This window comes from Pinus tabuliformis, chromosome 3_1 (genome assembly GCF_031772625.1).
Source record: "Pinus tabuliformis cultivar Carrire ecotype Pingquan chromosome 3_1, CPIR1, whole genome shotgun sequence".
NCBI classification, from domain to species: Eukaryota; Viridiplantae; Streptophyta; class Pinopsida; order Pinales; family Pinaceae; genus Pinus; species Pinus tabuliformis.
The window spans coordinates 17,373,441-17,393,463 of NC_142301.1; positions in this window are offsets into that span (position 1 = coordinate 17,373,441).

Here is a 20,023-nt window from a genome sequence, read left to right on the forward strand (position 1 = left end):
ACTTGGACCTTTTGTGCAAACTAATTACGAAATACCATTCAATAGGTTTTTAATTAAATTGGGCATTTTTGTCATTTCGAAGTCTACTCCGTGTTGGAAAAGAAAAACGAATCCCACGAAATGTATGCAGATATTAAATAGTCGTTGCATCAACCGAGTCGTCCACTGTGAGACCCGCCGTGGACTCTTTTTTTTTTTTAAGGTGGAAAAATCTATCAAACTCAGTTGTCAAACCAACAGTGAGGACAGCCATCTCTGGCTGTTATCCGCCAATGTCGGTTGACGCATCACTGTTATCAAGGAAAACCACGCCACCTCGAATAACCCGCTGGTGGTCCGTAAGGGAGCAGGCTTTCACTCCTGCCAGATCCCTACCCAACTAATTTCCATAATACATACTAATTATTGAATTATTTTCCATAACACATACTAATTATTGAATTCGGTCAGTACAACGTTGAATGACATTTTAACTTTCCTCAAACACGTTGTGGATTTCACTAAACTATTAAACACGTCGTGGAGTTCACTAAATTACCAACAAATAATTTTATTGGATAATCTCATCGCCTCAAACACGTCGTGGACTTCACTAAATTACCAACCATTAATTTTATTGGAGAATCTCATCCCACAAAATATATGCAGATTTTAAACCGTCGTTGCATCTACCGAGTCGTCGTGGACTTAACGCCAACCAATTTCCATAACACACACTGAAACACGTCGTGGACTTAACGCCAACCAATTTCCATAACACACACACTAACTAGTGAATTAATTTCCATAACACATACTAATTATTGCAAGCGATGAATTCGGTCAGTAATTATACTAAATAAGTGGCCCCCACCAACGCGTCCACCCTCCGACACGTCGTGGACTTCATTAAATTGCCAACCATTAATTTTATTGGACATCCATCCATCGAGCAGTGAATAAGTCATTACTCTTGCTTTTAATTTTTCTATATTTTTTTTTGAGGAGTGTTTTTATTATATGTATTAGTACATCATGTTTCATAATTTTCACATACATTGTGCAGAATAGAAGACAATATAGTGACAGAAACTACTGTCCCATAGGCTAACCACTATAAAAAAAAAACAATAGATAACTAAGTATATATATAAAGATGCTTTTTATTCTTCTTTATCTTGTTTTTATACAATAGTTATCAAATTCGGGCGAACTGACCGAAAGAATTCGGAAATTCGCCCATTCTATTTGATTACCCTAGTTATCAAATTCAGGCGATTTGACCCAAAGAATTCGGAAATTTGCCCTTTCCATTTGATTCGGTTGATTTGTGGTTTAGTTTCATTAGGTCTTAGGGTTTGTCATCATGGTCATTCAAAATTGAATAAAAGGGTCAGCAGGCACATGAGGAGGATAAAAGGTTCATATAGTCATGATTTTACTTCTGATATGCTGAATAAAGCTCTTTCACCTCAAAACTCTGTTTTGAGGTGAAACAGAGCATTTGTATTTAATAAGTTCATTTGATGTAATTTTATGTAATTTTACTGTTCCTATATGTAATAAGTATGTTCCTGGTGACCTGGAAACAATGCCAGCTCCTGCCACTGCAAAAAGTCAATGTGATTAGTATCAGTCCACCTGCAAAAAGGCAAAAAGTCAGATATTAGCAAAACAAAGTATTTTGAAAAAGCTATCAAAACAATAGAAAAGTGGGTTTTGGTTTATGAAAAATCAAAAGAGGAAAAGTATAAAAGGCCAATTCATATGTTTTATTGATTCCTTGTTGAATTGGAGAGCTAAGGAGAACTAAAAAACGCGATTTTGAGCCAAGGGAAGAAAACAGGGAAATTTTGTTGAAGTTCACGAGCACTACGCATTATTTCCCCGGCACTGCGCATTAAAAGTGCGTTGCGCACCTATTGAACTCCTACTATGTTAATTTACATGGGCGCTGTGCATTAAAATGGCGCTACGCACTTGTTAGCAAGCACTGCGCACCTGTTGGGGAAGCCAGAATCGCCTCAAATCGCCTCCAAACTTCCTAAAAAACCATTTGTTTCCTGTTTCAAGTAAGTATATCATTCCTCCTTGCTAAAAAGAGTTGTGCTTGGTTGCTCAAGTGTGTTTGGCTTCCTTTGGAACAAACCCTAACTAATTGGTAAACTACCTCTCACAAGCTATCAAAGGTCATTTGTTGTTCTCTTTTACTTCATTCATACTAAGTTTTCCAAGTCCCATTCCCTATCCCTTAGTCATCAAAGTTCACTCCCCAAAACCCCACTCTCCTTATCAAACCCTAGCCCTATTACACTATTCCCAAACCCTAACTCCCATTTCCTACATTTTCACTACACCTACTTCATTATCAAACCTTTATTCCACATTCTAAACCCTACTCACTCCCGTCATTCCCCTCATTCCCTAAAACCCCAACATTCCCTCAAGCATTCACATCCCCATACATCTCACTTACCTTATATTTTAAAATCTTTTCATACTCATCTTGGTCCCACTACAATCCTTCATCTTACTTCACCTATCAAATTATCAAAAATCCATGGAGGGAGACATAGACTATGAGAGGGAGGAAGAAACTTTAGACACTTCCAGAGAAGCACATGTGCCAATAAATCCCCACAAAGGAGGAAAGATCATCCAGGAGGAACCTATCAGTCTCACAGAATTGCTTGCTTGTCCTCTTGCTATATCTAGTTTTAGACATCAGTGTTGCTATGAGTTTTGTGAAATGGTGGGGAGGGTAAAGTTTCATCATGAGCTTGCCAGGTTGTTTGTCACCCATCTACATAGCGGCCAAGTGAATCTTGTTGGTGTTTCCTTCACCTTGTCACCTACCACCATTTCAGAAGCAACAGGCATCCCTAATGTAGGTGAGCAATGGAATAAAGGGCAGTATTGTTAGAAAATTATATATTACAGAGCAATGGAACACATAGAATATTGCAAAAATATAAATTCAAAAAATTCATAGAACCAGAGAGACACAGATATACGTGGTTCACCCAGTTTAGGCTACGTCCACCCCGAACAGCCAGTCCTTCCTTTCTATTATCCAGCAAAATGAAGAGACACAACCTATAGCAGATCCATTGTAATATCCTCTGTTTTCTCTCACAGTCTCACCTCTATGTTTCTCGCTCAGAGAATACACATCTATTACATAGCCTCAACACAATGCCCTCATACCAAGAGAGGGGTTGCCTTCTAAGGAAAAAAACCCTAAACTAAACATAAGTTCTACCATCATATCATCTGCCTAATGAACGGCCCAGATTGACTAGAAATTACTATACTTTTAAAGGCAATTTTACATCTGTTTTTAGCTTCGGGGCACTGCCCCAGAAACCCCCACCGGAGGACCGTTGGCCCCCAGACTCCCTAGTCGGGGGGGGATCGGCCCCCCTGAACCCCCGCGGGGGGGACAAGTCCCCATCGCACCCCCCCACATGGAGGGGTGTACAAACATCCTGGGGTATACATCCGGCTGAAACAAAGACCTCTAAATAATCATGCTCCACACCCAACAATCTCCCACTTGGAGAATGATTGTAGCAACTCCACCGCTGCTTCATTTGCTGGACAATGACTCCTATTTGGACCTGGTTGTTTCTCATCTTCATCGTCATCCTTGAAGACCAATTGAAACTAAGCATATTCTCAGTTTCTCCCTGGTTACAACTTTTGTTAGCATATCTGCAGGATTCTGGCTAGTGTGTATCTTTTCTAGCTTCAACTCTCCATCTTCCAACACTGATCGTATGAAATGGTACTTGAGTTGTATGTGTTTAGTCCTACAATTAAATGCTAAGTTCTTTGCAAGATGAATGGCACTTTGGCTATCACTGTATAACGTGCCCATATCATGCTTCTTACCCATTTCACCCATAAACCTTTGTAACCAAATCATTTCTTTACTAGCCTCTGTAGCAGCAACATACTCTGCTTTTGTTGTTGAAAGTGCAACAACACTTTGGATTTTTGAAACCCAACTAACAACTGTTCCACCTACAATAAATACATATCCTGTAGTGCTCCTCCTATTATCTTTGTCACCTGCCATATCTGCCTCAACATATCACTATAGAGAAATGTTTGAACCACCAAAGCATAATGCTTGATTTGTGGTACCTTTCAAATATCTAAGAATTTATTTCACTGCCATCCAATGTTCCTTTCCTAGATTGTTCATGTACCTGCTTACAACTCCCACATTATGTGCAATATCAGGCCTTGTGCAGACCATTGCATACATTAAGCTTCCAACTGTTGATGCATATGGAACTTTAGACATATAATCCATTTTTTCTTGGGTCTTTGGGCACATTTCCTTAATAAGTTTGAAATGGCTAGCAAAAGGTGTACTAACTAGTTTTGCATTGCGCATATTAAATATTTTCAACACCTTTTGTATGTACTCATTCTGAGACAATGTTAATTTGTGATTTTTTTTTGTCTCTAGTTATTCTCATACCAAGGATTTGTTTTGCAGCTCCCAAATCCTTCATTGCAAATGAATTTGTCAATTTTCTTTTGAGCACATTTATTTTCTGCATGTTAGACCCTGCAACAAGCATGTCATCCACATACAATAACAATATAATGTAGCTGCCATCATTTTTCTTTTTCAGATAAACATAATGATCCGAGTGACATCTAGTATAACCTTGTTTAGACATAAACTTGTCAAATTTTAGATACCACTGCCTTGGAGCCTGTTTTAAGCCATACAAGATCTTCTTCAACCTGCACACTAGTTTCCCCTTCCCTTTTACCTCATATCCTTGTGGTTGCTGCATATATATCTTTTCCTCCAAATCCCCATGGAGAAAGGCTGTCTTTACATCTAACTGCTCAAGATGCAAATCTTCAACTGCTACTAGACTTAAAATAGTTCTGATTGAAGTCATTTTAACAACAGGAGAAAATATTTCATCAGAATCAATATCTTTCTTCTGTGTGAACCCCTTCACCACAAGTCTAGCTTTTTACCTTTGTTTTCCTCCATCTTCTTCCTTCAGCCTGTAAACTCATTTATTCTTCAATGTAGTTTTTCCTACAGGCAACCTAACTAAGTCCCATGTCTGGTTATGCATTAAGGAGTCCATCTCTTATTCCATGGCTAGCTCCCACTTCTTCCTACTTTCAACCTGCATTGCTTCTTCATAACATTCGGGTTCACCAGAATCAGTTAACAATAAATAATATAATGAAGGAGAGTATCGTTCAGGGGGTATACTTATCCTGGTAGATCTTCTAACACCAATTTCAGGTGTTTGGGGTGCCTATTGCTGTTGTGGTGGTTGTTGTTGTTGTGGTTGTTGATTATTATTATTTTCAGACACCTTTACCTTTTTAGTGATCTCATCAAGAACTGTGTATTCATTGTTTTCCATTTCCTGTTTGTTTTCCTGCAACTGATTCTTATACAAGACCTTTTCATTGAATATTACATCTCTGCTCCTAATGATTTTGTGATTTTCATAATCATATAAGCGATAACCAAAATCATTAACACCATATCCAATAAAGGTACATTTCTTTGATTTTGCCTCAAGCTTTGTTCTATTTTCTTTATTAATATGGACAAAGGCCTCACAACCAAAAGGCTTTAAAAAAGAGTAGTTTAGCTTTTTACCTGTCCATGCTTCCTCTAAAACACCACCATCCAAGGAACTTGAAGGCCCTATGTTTATTAGATAAACAACAATATCTACAACATCTGCCAAAATTGTAAAGGCACTCCTGCATGCAATCTCATGCACCTTGCACACTCCACAATTGTTTTGTTCATCCTTTCTGACACACCATTTTCTTGTGGTGTTCTTGGAACTGTCTTCTCTCTGCAAATTCCATGCTCTGAACAGTACCTATCAAACTCTTTACTGCAATATTCACCTCCATTGTCTGATCTGAGACACTTCAATTTCTTTCCTGTCTCAATCTCAACCAAGGCTTCCCATTTCTTGAAAGTATCAAATACAGATCAGATTTATTCTTAATACAATAAATCAAAATTTTTATAGTTGTATCATCAAGAAAAGTAACATAATAATGAGAGCCACCAAGAGATGATACCTGAGTAGGTCCCCATACATCTGTATGCACAAACTCTAATTTTTCGCTCTTCTTTTCTTTCCCAACTCTGAGAAATCTGACTCTCTTCTGTTTTCCATAAATGCAATTCTCACAGAAGTCCAAATCAACATTCTTCAAACCCAGAAACAAATTCCTTGAGTGAAGAATCTTCATCCCCTTCTCACTCATGTGTTCGAGCCTAGGATGCCATAATGTTGCATCTGCTCCTTTGGAAGTTAAAGCATTAACATAGTTAGAAATACCATTGCATAAATACAATGTACCAACCTTTTCACCTTTTGCTATTACCAGGGCTCCTTTGGTGACCTTCCAAGCTTTATCTGTGAAAGTTCTCACACAACCTTCACCACCTAACTGCCCTGTTGAAATCATATTTTTCTTCAAATCTGGAACATGCCTTACCTCCTTTAGTAGCCATTGGTTTCCATTCTGTTGTTTTACAAGAACCTTACCCCTTCCAGCAATTTTATAGGGTTTATCATCACCCAAACTGACTTGTCCAAAATCTCCTTGAACATAGTCATGTAAGTATTTCTTATCAGGTGTGGCATGGAATGAGGCCCCTGAATCTATCACGTAGGAATCAGTAATATTTTTGAAAGAAAAATCAAAGCATCTTGTAACACCTCATCTGTCACATTTGCTTCATGATTGTTTTCTTGCTGTGCATCTCCTTCTTTTCCCTTCCGAGATCTACAGTCTTTCTTTAGGTGTCCTTTCTTTCCACATTTCCAGCACACTATCCCCGATCTGGACTTGGATCTACCTTTCCTTGAATTACTGCGATATCCTAAGCTCTTTCCTCTTTCCATTTTTCTTCCCCTAGACTCTGCACTCAAAGCATTACCTGATGTCTCACCGAAGCTTTTCCGTCACATTTCCTCGCTAAGAATAGCACCGACAACATTATCAAACTTTAAAGTACTAGATCTAGACACAGAGTTACTAATGGGCATTACTAAACCATTCCAACTTTCTGGCAATGAGCACAAGAATAACAAAGCTCTAACTTCATCATCAAAGTTTACCCCTACTGAACTTAACTGACTTGTAACAGTATTAAAATCATTTAAATGGTCAGTAACAGATCCGCCTTCCGACATCTTCATATTAAATAACTGTTTCATAAGAAATACCTTGTTTGAGGCCAAGGGTTTTTCATATAGTTTCGCCAACGCCTTAATCAAACCCTCTGTCATTGTTTCCTTTGAAATGTTGAAGGCGACCGACACTGCGAGGCACAACCGTACTGTTCTGAGTGCCTTTCTATCGAGAAGGTTCCATTCTTCACCTGTCATATCCATTGGCATCTTTCCTTTTCCGCCCAATGGTAGGTACAGATCTTTCTGATACAGATAATCTTCTATCTGCATCTTCCACAGCAAGAAGTTTTGGCTGTTAAATTTCTCGACCCTAAACTTATCACCTTCCGCCATTGCCCCCACTCGAACCAGGAACCCTTCTTTCTTGTGAGTTTATAAGCCAAATAGAAATTTGGCTCTTATACCAGTTGTTAGAAAATTATCTATTATAGAGCAATGGAACACATAGAATATTGCATAAATATAAACACGAAAAACTCATAGAACCAGAGAGACACAGATATATGTGTTTCACCCAGTTTGGGCTACATCCACCTCGAATAGCCAGTCCTTCCTTTCTATTATCTAGCAAAATGAAGAGATACAACCTACAACAAATCCGTTGTAATATCCTCTGTTTTCTCTCACAGTCGCACCTCTTTATTTCTCGCTCAGAGAATACACATCTATTACACAGCCTCAATACAATGCCCTCGTATCAAGAGAGGGGTTTCCTTCTAGGGCAAAAAACCCTAAACTAAACATAAGTTCTACCGTCAGATCATTCGCTTAATGAACGGCCCAGATTGACTAGAAATTACTATACTTTTACAAGGCAATTTTACATCTGTTTTTAGCTTCGGGGGCGCTGCCCCAGAAACCCCTGCCAAAGGACCGCTGGCCCTCGGCCCCCCCGAACCCCTGCGCACCCCCCCGCGTGGAGGGGTGTACAAAATTCCTGGGGTATACATTCGGCTGAAACAAAGACCTCGAAATAATCATGCTCCACACCCAACACCTATCAGTCTCAAAGAATTGATTGCTTGTCCTCTTGTTATATCTATTTTTAGACATCAGTCTTGCTATGAGTTTTGTGAAATGGTGGAGAGGGTAAAGCTTCATCATGAGCTTTCCAGGTTGTTTGTCACCGATCTACATAACAGCCAAGTGAACCTTGCTGGTGTCTCCTTCACCTTGTCACCTACCACCATTTCAGAAGCAACAAGCATCCCTAATGTAGGTGAGAAATGGAATAAAGGGTAGTATGTGGACAGAGAACATTATGAAACTTACATTAAGGCTAGATATCACAACAAAATCAATAGAGTATTTCCTTTCAAATACTTGGAGAACAATTTTGCCCCTCTCATGAAGCTTATCATCAAATATTTCACCTGTGAAGGAAGGTTTTCCCGCTTGTATGCATATCATATCAGGTTGTTGATGCACTTTACTAGGGTAACGATGATGAACCTCCCTTACTTTATATACAGGAACATTGAGAAGATGGCCCACTATGTTCAAAGAAAACCTTTTCCTCAGCAACTTAGCAACATTTACCACTTCTCATTGATTAAGATTGTTGTCTTGCACCAGTTAAACTTGCAGAACATACCATGGGAGACCTTTATTGCCCATGAGATGTTCAAAGGCCCTCAGGTTTCATCAGTGCCTCAGGAGGAAGGAGAACCATTAGGATAGCCAGGTGTCCTTGAGACCGAGACTACAGGTGTTCCAGTATTTGTCACTTATGAGAGAGTCACAAGGAGTCTTTTTGCTGTTGCGAGGCGAGTACTATCTCCACCAGGGATGGAAGAGGTCTCGCCTTCTTCACTAGATCACAGGAAAATGCTATCTCCACCAGGGGTGGAAGGGGCTTTGCCTTCTTCTCCAGCTATATAGGTTGGCCAGCAGTCAAAGAGAAAAGACAAAGGGAAACAGAAGATGCATGAGGAGGTCCCTACTAAAGGGCAAGACAGGGATTTTATTTTGATGGAGGAGGATGTCATTGACTTGGGCTCTCAAGGCTCAAGAATCAAGGATATGATTATCAAAGAGAAGGAGGCTGAAATACGAGTCTTATCAATTAACCTTGAGAGAACTAAAGGGTCATTAGCTACCTTGAGCAAGAAAACAAGAAGCTTACCAACAAGCAAGACCTCATGGAGTTACAAATGATCAAAGAAAACCGGCAAAGAGCAAAGAAGGTAAAGGGCGAGATGACCTCCATTGAAAAGGAAATAGAGAATGACCGAGAGTATTTGTTGGAGAAGCTGAATATGCACTTGGAGAGGTTGCTTGAGAAGGCAAACAAAGAGAAAAATATGCTTCGCCACATGGCCTACCACTACCTAACCCGGAACAAGATTTGTAATGCAAGGACAAAGAGGCTAAAAGCCAAACTAAGAAGAGTTTTGAGGAACAAGAAAGAGAAAGATAAACTCAAGATCTTGGTTGAAGCATCATTGGCCCAACAAAGCACCTAACAAGGATTCCTCATGCCAAATTTTAGGAAATTTTGAGCAATTTTTGTCATTTTTGAATTTTGAAATTTGAAAAACAGGTTTTTCTAATAGGTGCACAGTGCCACTGGCGCTGCGCTTTTGATGGGGACCTCTATTTGCAAAATGGCCTGCATATTTGGAATCAGCATGGAAAAATAAGTAAACCCAGAAATATTGAGAAGATTTGGACAAGGTATTGGTCACCAAAAGGGCAAAAAACACCCAAAAAGTGCCCTCTCTTCCACTTTTTTGCCACACAGGAAGCAGCCTTGGGAGAATCAAATTTTGGAGGAGCAAATGAGCTTCAAATCAGAAAAATCAAATTGTTCTAGAAACTAGACAAGCAGGGCTTTCCAACAAGCCAACTTGCACCTGATTTTGACACTAGGAAGGCCTCCAAAACTGGTCCTGAAGTGGTGCTACGCATTGAACTGATTTTGCCAGTTTTGCTTAAATTTCCGGATTTTTCCTAGTTTTCTTGGAAATTGACTTTTTCCTCATTCCTTGGTAAATGTTTGCACGGTAAATGATGTATTTGATGTAAATATGGATGAAAAACACCTCATAGGGTAGATACATCAAGTTTCAAGTGGTTTTGATGATGAATGAATTAGTTTCCTAAGTTTTAGAGGCAAGTTGTTCCACTACCTACTTTTGTGTTCTTAGTTTAGATATGGTTGAAACCACTCCTCTTCTCATGGTTTCGACCCCTGATAGCTAGCTTGAGTAGTTTCCTTGCCTATATAATGTACTCTTTGATTCATTTGTAAAGGTTGGACTCTTGTGGAAGCTCTGAACTCTATTGTATATCTCTACAGTAGTTTGGCAAGGAATAAAACCAAGTTTTATAGCTATTTTTGTGGGATTCTTGTGATATTGAGTTTATGTATTCTTTCTTCTTTGTAATGAGTTTTCTTTGATGTTTTATATGTATCCACATCTCTCTCTCTCTTCTAAACTAAATGAATCAAGGTGAATAGACGAAATACACTAATTTACAGTGCTTTGTCTTGGGAATGCATTTGGTTTTCTGTGTTTTCAACAGTTTGAAGGGGATTCATGGTTTCTTCATGCCCTCATCAACTCCTTAGTTGTCTTAAATCTACCATTTTCATCCAATTTCTAGTACATAAATCCTTTGTCTACCTCACCCCACAGAACATGTCAGTATCCCTAATTTGATTTCCCGGACCCAACCTGCCTACTCCAATTGATCCAGTGACCAAACCTTCAAAAAAAACCAAAAACCCAAAAACTACTATACCTAGCCTAAAATATAATTTCAATTCAGTCATCTCAAGTCATAATTGTAACCATCCTAACTGAGATTGACAAGGAGAGAGCCCCCTCACGACCTGGTAGGGCTAGCTACGAGGTTAAGCGTGGTTTGTAGTTGTCCTAGGATTGCCTCCCTTCAGCCTGAGGTCGATCTAGGCTCTAACACAATAATATTAGATGGTTGTTTCTGCCCCTCAATATGGAGTGTACAGATAGCCTAACTAATATAGTTGCTTCCATCCTATTAAGGTATGGTACTTTTTATATGTAATAGTCATATGAATATAGTTTTGTTAAATATTGCCACTTTTGTTGGTGAATGTATTTTTATTGTATATGATATGATATTGCAATAAAAATACAAGTTTAATGTTTTGATGGTTAATGATCCACTCCATATATTTTATTGTATTTGTATGGATTATGCCTCAAGTCACTCACGCTACATGTTGAATATGTTGGAAGAAAATGGCTTCCATGTATTCTATTGTTAATCAATTAACCATTGATTAATTTTCTTGATCCAGATTTAAACATGAACGCAACAAATTACAAAGATAACCATAAACACAGAGATGCAATGGAAATAATACTTCATTTCATTAATGTAAAATACTAAAATATGCTTACAAACAGAAATGGAAATAAACTAACTAGGGCGATGGTAGCTTATCTCCGAGAAGAGATGTGGCAGCTACATGCCTCTGAACTGTGTTACAATGAGGCTTGAAGGCCTATTTATTGTTGAGAAACAATGGAAAACCCTAAACATCCAAAAACCTAACCTTAGAATATGAAACCCCAAACTGTCGGCCCCGTTTGGGTAAATTGGTACATCAATTTCCCGGGGTCGTAACTTTGGCATACGATCTTCGTTTGATGCGCACAATATCTCATTAGAAAGATCTATCCAAGAATTACAACTTTGAGAAGAGAAACATCGGTCCATGGACCCATGTTGCTCCCAGTTTTCCCAAAAAACGTCATTTAGGGCCTTAAAATGATTCTAGAAGTTCAGGACCCGAAAAACTGCTAAAAATAGTAAATTGTGCTACAATTAAGGAAACTGAAAAGCTGAAAGAAACAATGGTGGGGGTCCAAGTGGACTTGTTAGGTGGCCACCAATATCCACCTGGATCATTCCTCCCCTCTTAGGAAGAAATGGACCCCACCTGGATCATTCCTCCCCCCTTAGGAAGAAATGGACCCCATTGCATTGAGTTCCTCCATGAGATGAGGAAACTTCTGCTGAACTTGGTCCCTGGGGAGCCACTTGCCCTAGTGAAGGAGTTGGCCTGCTTTGACAACTCAACATAGTTGGATATTCTACTGGCAAGTGTGCTTGACTTGTGTGTCCATGATCCGATCAGTTGTAGCTTGTTCCATGCAATCTGGATTTAACTCTGTGGGTGTGAGTTGTTCTGCAATGTCGGATGTGTCTAGTAATGGTGGAAAATATGGCCAAAGGCGGTCCACATTGAACACTCGGTGCAAACGAAGGAATGGAGGAATTTTGTGCTCGAAATAATTGTTTCACACAACCTTGGTAATGTTGTAAGGACCATGTCGGAGTGGTCTGAGCTTCTGATGAGCTCTTGTAAGACGTTATTTCTGTAGATGTAACCAAACTTTGTTCCCAACCTGAAACTTGTGTGGTACCTGATGTTGATCATGTTGTTGCTTCTACTTGGCATTTTCCAAAATGGAGTGGTGATAGATCAGCCCGTTGGGTAGAGGTGCTCCAAAAGTCAGATTAGATGAATGCTTGACCTGATAGTGCAATAGTACCCCTGTAGGTGAGGAGAAGATGACCGTATCCCTCAACTGCTACTGCTGCGTGGAGGAACCCTGCGTGGGGGTCATGGATATGATGACGATCTTCCCCTTACTTTGGGATCAAACCAGACAGAAAATGAATTTCCTGGTCTGGGAGATGAGCTTGCTACATTTCTTAGCAATGATCAAAGAGGTGGCGGTAGGTGGGGCTACCTCCAGTATCATGTATAATGAATTACACAAAGAAATAATGACAGCGCGAGGCCTTGACTCATACACATAATGTCGCCTCGACAAGTATGGTTGGCCTAATAATACATCACACACATCCAGAGGTGAAACATCACATAATACCTCGTCTGTGAAGGGTTTGATGTTGTAGGGAATGAGACACTACTAGCGAACTCAGAGATCTTGTCCTTGGTGAATTCACCCGATACTGTACGGCTGGGGGTGTGGTGTAGTTGATAGGCCCAACCGCTTCATGACCTCTGCTGAAATGAGGTTCTTTTAGCTCCCACTGTCAACAATGAATTGCAGCGGCGAACCCTTCACCCACATCTGTGAGTGGAAAAGATGCTCCCCCTCCTCTTGATCTTTGGGCTCATTCTTCTGGATCTTGGCGGTGGCAACAGTGGCGCTGGGCTCCACATCAATGATCTTATTCCCTTTGTCATTCCCCTTGTCGAGTTATGACTCAGGGTTGAAACAGGCATTTGATTCGGAAGCCTACAACTAGGCCACTAGCGACTGCTTGGTCCTAAACTCACTTGTGTTGTGAGTGGGGCTCTGATAGAACTCACACCACTTTCCCATGTCCTTCTTCGACTTCGTGGTGTTGTTCTTTTCTTGTGCCTTCGACGGGTTGTCTTAGGTCACCCCGCCTTGGCTTTGTCCTTTGGTCTTTGGATTCGCAGATCCAAAGTCTTGCTTGTTCTATTTAAACTTCTGCTCAATTTTGACAGTGTATCGATACGTCGTGCCGAGCAAGGATATGTTCAGGAACTCCATCTCATCCTAGATGTATCGATGTAGGCAAGCGCGGTATTTGAGTACCAAATGCATCTCAGAATCCTTGATACCCAACTGTGTGCGAAGGGTATGAAAAATGTTTGTGAACTCTGACACATCTTGGTCCCTTCCCTGCCGCAGCATGGTCCACTTTATGTATTTGTCCTCATAGCTTTTGACAAGGTAGTACTGCTCCTTGATGGCATCCCGGAATGAATTTCAAGTGGATGCGACTGAAAATAGTGAGCTCGTACTTTCATCCTTCTGCACGCAGTAGGTTTCCCACCAGTCCTTGACGTGGGGGGCTGCTTTAAAAAGAGAAAAAATAATCTTTTCCTGACTGGAAAAATCATGAACAGAAAAATACCCTTCTAGCAGATTTAACCATTTATCTACGACATATGCGTCTATTTTACCCTTGAAGATGGGAATTTCAAAATTAACTTGTACCTTAAAGTGTGTGGAATTTTCAGAATAGTTGTTGGAAGCCGATGCGTCGCCTCTGGGTAGCCATTGAAGGATATGGGCAAAGTTGTCCATCATCGCATTCCTTTGTCGCTTGAGGCCCTCTTCGAGCAAGATTTTGATAGGATCTCCTGCCCCCTCATCTTTCTTTTCATCTGCCATGGGAGGCCATAGGGACTTGCAAGGCTGGTATTGCAAAGGTTCGACCAATTCAAGCCCTAACTCCTTATATCCCAACCTCGTTGTGGACATGCAAAGAAAAATAGAGAAAAAGCAGACCTCTCTAATACCACTGATTCGGATTTAAAGAGGATCGCAACAAATTATAGAGATAACCATAAACATAGAGATGCAGCGGAAATAATACTTCATTTCATTAATGTAAAATACTGAAATATGCTTACAAATAGAAATGGAAATAAACTAGCTAGGGCAATGGTAGCTTATCTCTGAGAAGAGATGTGGTGGCTACATGCCTCTGAACTGTGTTACAATGAGGCTTGAATGCCTATTTATTGTTGAGAAACAATGGAAAACCCTAAACATCCAAAAACCTAACCCTAGAAGATGAAACACCAAATTGTGGGCCCCATTTGGGTAAATTGGTACATCAATTTCCCGGGGTCGTAACTTTGGCATACGATCTCCGTTTGACTCGCATAATATCTCTTTAGAGAGATCTATCCGAGAATTACAACTTTGGGAAGAGAAAAATCATTGCATGGACCCATGTTGCTCTTATTTTTCCCAGAAAACGTCTTTTAGGGCCTCAAAACGACTCCGGAAGTTTAGGACCCGAAAAACTGCTAAAAATAGTAAATTGTGCTATAATTAGGGAAACTGAAAAGCTAAAAGAAACAATGGTGGGGGTCCAAGTGGACTTGGTAGGTTGCCACCAATATCCCCCTCGATCATTTCTACAATAAGGTTCTATTCCAAATGACATCCAATACTTTTTTAAATATATTTTTTTGACTCTAAAATGATAGCACTATTGTGGAAATAAGTTAAAGGTCAATATTCCTGGTTAACACACAAATTTTACTATCCAAATTTTTTTATGCCACAATTTTCATATTTAATGTTAACATTTTTATGTTTTTGTACTTTCTCACTTTATTGTAAATGGTAAGTAGTCTAGGCATGTTGGAATTCTACACATAATTTTAATTTCAATATTTATCTTTGTCTACTTCATTTCATACTTGAATATATGATATTATTGAAAGAAATTTTGTTCATAGTGCCAACTCTCATGGATAGAGGAGAAAAACCATACTGCTATAGTAATTAAATGTTAGAATTTACCTAAACCAACCACTTGGTATTTAATTCCAAGTACTTAATTACTGAACAAATACACATTTGAGTTCCTAACACATAAAAATTTAGTGGAAGCAAATTATGTTCATGTGAATTACAAACAGAGTTCCACCCAATAAATCATTCTTCATTAATAGAAATTGAGAACTTACTTAGGCTCCCATTGTGGAATAATGACCCAACTGAGAAATTACATATTACAATATGTCGGATCTAATCTAGTAGACTTGGATCTCCAACCCCTTTGCACTCTCTCAAACCTAGAACACACTCACTGAGATGTCATTCTCAAGCTTGTGTTGTTATTATGTGTCTTCTCGTGACCTTATACTTTCTTTTATAACGTGCATGGAGCCAAAACCATAATCCTAACTATAAACCTAATCTCAAAGTGATGGACAGTCGATATTAGATCTCACCTCATTTGAGATCGATAACTAAGATCAAAACTTAATCACTAAAGTAAATAATTTACTTTATCTAAGTCTATCTAGCTCAAAAAGCCAAGCATTTAATTATGTGCTTCAAGTTACTGTTGTCACTGTGACAAACACCCTCCAAAAATTTTCCTACATTTGAATTTCGGAGCCTACTTATGATCCCATGATCTATCACCTCAAGTTGTTTGTGGTCATTTCATGGTCAGTTGATGTTTCCTGAGATTTTGACTGTCTAACTCACTTGCTTACACATTCTTAACCTTTTGATGCATTCTCAAGTGCACCCTCTATAGAATTTCCTATAGATTCACAAGCTCATGCAATGTACTAAAGCACGGGACAAGCATCTACTTGTACTTTCAACCAACGGAATCCAATAGATCAATGAAAACAATATGAACAAGAAGAAGAAGTCAATGGTACAAAACAAAATATGTATTCGCGGAAAGACACAGCTCAAAACCCCTACTATCTATATTGCATAAAGTAGAAATCCAAGATGAGAATACAATGCTTGTTCTTACAAGAACAATGCATGCACAAGTATACTCAACTCTCAGCTCACAATCTAGCTCAAGCCAAATCCTTAGCCTATTCTGCAGCTCTCCAAGCCCCTATTTCCTTGCACAATTCCTAGGATGAATAGCCTGTAATTAAAGGGAATTCATGCTTCCAAAACTGTGCAATCCAAACAAAGGTCCTTCTCTGATTGCATGCATGATATTTACAACTCAGTAAATCATACAACTCATAGTACATTGTCCCTGCACTCTAGTCTCAACTGGGTCTTTCTCAGAACTGACATGCATGAGTTTCTCATGAGGGAATCTCCAGTTAACTGGAGTAACACTTTTGGATGCACCAATGCACCAACTGACAGTTAATCCTCTATTAGTTCCACAAACATTTATAACTAATTTAATTTACCATAATTTAGGCAAACTAAGTTATCTAATTACAACTCAAATAAACTCATCATGGACCCTTGAAACTTAGGGATCACACTTACATGACTTCAGATAGACTTCCAACTCGAAATTCCTAAGTTAACTAATTCAACTTACTTAGTTAACTATTACAAGTTGCTATGGGAAAATAATTACAATTTTAATTCACAATTTAATTCAAGGACAAATTAAATTGGAATTTCTGGATTCTATTTTTAACAATTCTTGTTGCTATTTTCAACACCCCCTCTCAACAAGAAATGAATTCAACTCGATCCCGATCCTGAACCTTTGGAATGTTCTGCATGCAACAATTCTCTCTAGTGTTGTTTCGAAAACAACTACATAAACAAAAAACATCCAACTTGAATCAATATGATGCATCTGTCATCAAAGTCTCTGACTATTATTGCCTCTATCGACTGGAAACTCTGCGCTTTTGCTGACTCTACCTTTCTACACTGTTGTCAACACTTCTCTGCGCTCTTTAGTATCTGAATGCTCTAGCCTTTGTCACTCTGATCTCTAACTGCATCAATCACTACTGATTCCTCCCACTACTATGTACTTTGGGCTATCGTAGCAAGGTACGATCCATGAGATAAAACCTCTCAATGGACCCTGCCCAATTTCAGCCTTCTTGGGACTATCACTTGACATCACCCCACCTCATACTTGGAGGTATGGCTGCATGTGCTCCCTCTGCCCACTTGTCTTGAAATTCCCCCCTAATGGAGGTCTTTGCATGAGTGGATGCCTCCACTTAGTCTCCTCTATGCTTCTCCAATTGTGGCTGCTCCACAATTGTCTGAGACTGCTTCTAAGGCGATTTCTTCTTGGGCTACATGTTGAGAGGTAATTTAATCTCCCTCTCAATCACCAAGTCTCAACCTTTTCCTTTCTCCTCAAGGCTTTGAATGCATCTTGTACCTCAAGAGCATACAAGTTCTTGAGCATCTGTTTCACCTATCTCGTGGTGATGTGTCTGAGGAAAACATTTCCCTTACTAAAAACCACATCATAGCCACGGTCTTCCAATACCATGACTGGAACAAGATTATTCTTTAGTCCTAGAACATACATTACATCTGTGATCCTGAGAGGGGATCCAAACTCCCTTTGGAAAGTAATTGCGCCCAATCCTGTAGCATTATACCTCTCGTCATCTACAAACTCTATGTTCTGTTTGAGGTCTTTCTCCTCAAAATCACTAAAGATATCTCTATTCCTCATCATATGGAATGAGGCATCTCTGTCAAGATACCACACACCTCCCATGACAATGTTGCCCATGCATGCAATAAGAGTGAAATCAAGTTCGAATTGTGATGCTAGAGCTTCATCTGCTGCCACTATTGTTGACTCCTTCTTGATTTCTTTCTTCTGTGGGTAGTTCTTGGCATAGTTCTCGTGCTCGTGACAGCCAAAACACTTGAATTTCATCAAGTCCATCTTATTTATTCCCTCCTCACCTTGGGACTTCTTTCCCTTGGCCTTCTTTTCCTTGCTAAGGAAAAATCCTCTTCTACTTCCTTGGAAGAGGTCCTGTCTCTGGTGTTCTGTCGAAACTCGTATTGTACCAAATCTAACCACAGTCGTTCCCAATTAGCAAGCTTCTCCCTCCCATTGACAGAGTCTTGATAACTCTGCCAACTCTTGGGAAGTCCTAGAAGATCTCGGCTCACTATATCATCCTCGAAAACAGTGATTCTAACACTTCTAAGCTCATCTTGACAATGAGTGAACCTAGTCAAGTAATTTAGAATTGAATCTCCTACCTCCATCTTGATTTTTCAAAGTTTATCCTTCAGTGCCAACTTCCTATGGTCACTTCTATTCTGAAACAGGTTTGTCAATGCTTTCCACATAACATGCGGAGTTTCCTTCTCATGGAGACTCGAGAAAATGTGATCTCGAACTCCTTTAATGATTATCCGCCTCGCCCTTGCCACACACTTCTTCCATTCGGCCAGGTCTTTAGAATCTGATGATGGTGGCTTAGAAATATCTTGACCAGTGAATTCCTTTAGGCCATTATCCTCTAATGCAACCTCCATCCTGTCCTTCTAGGCTATATAATTTGAGCTACCATCCAAGGCATACTCAAGCCACAAACCATAGAACGCCATCTGTTGATCTTGACGTATATAATACAAATTTGAATTTCACCTGTAACCCTAAACTCAAAATATCCTCTAGTATACTTCTCTCACCCCTAATAGCATGTAGAATTTCCTATAGATTCACAAGCTCATGCAATGTACTAAACCACAGGACAAGAATCTACTTCTACTTTCAACCATCGTAAGCCAATAGATCAATGAAAACAATATGAACAAGAAGAAGATAAATCAATGGCACATAACACAATATTTATCTGGGCAAATCCACAGCTCAAAAACCCTACTATCTATATTGCATTAATCAGAAATCCAAGATGAGAATACAATGCTTTTTCTCACAAGAACAATCCATGCACAGGTATACTCAACTCTCAGCTCACAAGCTAGCTCAAGCCAAATCCTTAGCCTATTCTACAGCTCTCCAAGCCCCTATTTCCTTGCACAATTCCTAGGATGAATAACCTGTATTTAAGGGATTCGTGCTTCCAATACTGCAAAAACCAAACATAGGTCATTCTCTGATTGCATGCATGATATTTACAACTCGGTAAATCATACAATTGATAGTACACTCCCTGCACTCTAGTATCAATTGGGTCTTTCTCAGAACTAACATGCATGAGTTTCTCATGAGGGAATCTTTAGTTAACTGGATTAACACTTGTGGATGCACCAATTCGTCGACTAACAGTTAATCCTCTATTAGTTCCACAAACAGGTAGAACTAATTTAACTGATCATATCTCAGTTCAATGGGGGTAAGGATTTCCTTATTCAAGAGGATAAAGTAGGGAGGTTAACCTTGAATCTTGAGGTTGTAGGTTATACATTGTTTTTGGATCTATTTAGCCTTCTTGCACAACTCTCTAGATATATTGTCACCTTGAAACACACATCCATATAAAATAGTAGAAGTGATGAGAGTCAGTACACCAATAGATTAAAAAGGTTTTTAAGGTAAATATTCTAGCTCGTTAA